At 44.2% G+C, this 2,129-nt stretch overlaps 1 long non-coding RNA gene across 1 annotated transcript; it reads right to left on the bottom strand.

The window, feature by feature from the left end:
• Positions 1-373: 373 nt before the first annotated feature.
• Positions 374-672, bottom strand: LOC109287826. Its single transcript, XR_002094969.1, has 3 exons — positions 563-672; positions 467-472; positions 374-390 (listed from the first exon to the last, which is right to left on the bottom strand). It is a non-coding gene; the product is annotated as an uncharacterized LOC109287826 (long non-coding RNA).
• Positions 673-2,129: the final 1,457 nt, after the last annotated feature.

The following is a 2,129-nucleotide window of genomic DNA, read 5'->3' on the forward strand; positions in this document are numbered from 1 at the left end:
TTTCTTGAGGGAGATGATTAAAAGTCCTCTCCTTCCATGCAGAAATCTAAATCTCTGTGGAATGCTTTGGACTGACTCCTGGTGACCCTGAGGGCCTGGACACATGAAGCATTTACCCAGGTGTAATGTGTGTGTGTTTTGTAAAGTGCTTTCAGGGGCCTAATCGTGCAAAAAATGTAACTTCTGTCTGCACCCCTCAAGGTCCCAGGTCCCAGTGTGACAATGACTAGTGAGTAAAAACCTGATTCCTTGACTGGTAGTGATGTGAAGGAGCACAAAGTACTGTGGTGTTTAAGGGAAGGAATGTAAGCATATACACAACACATGATACTTACGGGGCATGTCTACACAGACATTTATGCTGGCTAAAATTTACTGTGCAGTAAATTACTGCTCAGTAAGTGGGAATAGGCTGGCATCTACATGTGCTGGCATTAAACCGCATTCATGCTGTGTGCAGACTGACTTAGGACTAAAATTAGTCTGAAGTCAGTCCACACACACACTGTTACTGTGCAGTAAGGCGTCTACATATGCGTTACTGCACAGTAATTCATCTGACGTAAATCTGATACCTGCATGGTGCAGGTATCAAATTTATACTCAAGTTGGCGCAAGTCACCATATTTATTGTACAGTACAGGTGTGCATGTGTAGGTGCACACCTGTACTGTGCAGCAATTTTAGTTGCTGCACAGTAAATGCACATGTAAATATGCCCACAGTTTCCTAAAGTGAGGTTAAGTTCAGTATAGAGGACCTTCATAGAAACATATGCAACATCTAGGCACCACAGGAAAGATCAAAAGTGTGGGTACGCTATAGATATATTGATAGATCCCCTAATCCAACAAAGCACTTGAGCACATCAAAGTCAAAGGTCCACTCAAGACGAGCAGCCCATTAAACTACCATGATTAAGGCATGCCAATCCTTGTAGCCAACAGTACACAACCGAGTGATGGGGCTAACATTACACCTAGTTGCTTTTGACTCATATAAGCCTAAATGACCAGATACCGCTGGGTTCACTGGGACAGCCTTCAACCTCATGTCTTCTACAGCCAGAGTATTTCACCTTCACTGCTCTACCACGGTGATCCAACTTGGGCACCTGTGTAAATTTAAATACAAAAGTAATCCCAGTGTCTTTGATGATATTATTCACACATTTAAAGTTCAGCATGCATTAAAGTCTTTGCTGGGTGGTGGACATAAAGCCATTCTGCCCTGCAGGTGATTTCTACTGAAGGAAGACATCTCATTTTCTAGGATGTTGGGCTGTGCTGGAACGTGGATTTCCTTTGTCACAGCTCACTGACCCGTCTTCTTCTCCAAGGCAAGAAAGAAACTCGGTTATGAGACATGATAAGGTCTAAGATATGGGACAAAACCCCAAAATCACAAGCTGAGGCTTAGCTATAATGCATAAAGGAGCTATTGCAAAACCTTAAAAACAGCCTCTGTCCATGGAGTTAGAGTTAATAGGACCTGGGTGTAGGACATATCACTGCTCCTTCTCTTTAGCTTTCAAAAAAAAAAAGAGGCGGCCTGGGGACCAGAGCATGCTGATCCCTGCTGAAGGCGAATAAGACCGTGCCTCAAAGTGTTGATTTTCTTCCTTGAAGACTGTTTGCTCAGCTTTGATTGCCAATGTTTCCAGTTGCCATATCAACCCGAGAAATTTGCTTTGCAATTGACAGCCTATTTTTCAACCCTGGATTTTAAAATTTGGTTGCAACCTCCCCCAGATTTCCTGTTGCTCGAATGCCATCCTTTTTTAAGCGTCTGTTTTCCAAGAGAGTCTGTTTATTTGGCAAAAGGGCCATTCCCTGTTGAAGAAACACATCAGCAGAGGTCTAACTATCAGGGTCCGTGCTTTGGCTGGCAGCAGCAGCAGCTGCCATTTGGGCACCTCTTCTTAATGGGTGCTTTGGGCTGGCGTCCTGGGATGGTATCCCAGTTGCTTCCCCCCTCCCCATTATATTACTGCACATAAGACAAGAATTTCTCATCAGATTAAACTCCTGATCAAGATACAATGCGCCATTCTCCAGTGAGTGGCGAGCACTGCCCCTCTTCTTTGGGGCCAGGATGCCTTTCTTACACCACTTCAAGGGAACCCACAG

Source organism: Gavialis gangeticus, unplaced genomic scaffold (genome assembly GCF_001723915.1).
Source record: "Gavialis gangeticus isolate Ggan-Ray unplaced genomic scaffold, GavGan_comp1, whole genome shotgun sequence".
In the NCBI taxonomy this organism is placed as follows: Eukaryota; Metazoa; Chordata; order Crocodylia; family Gavialidae; genus Gavialis; species Gavialis gangeticus.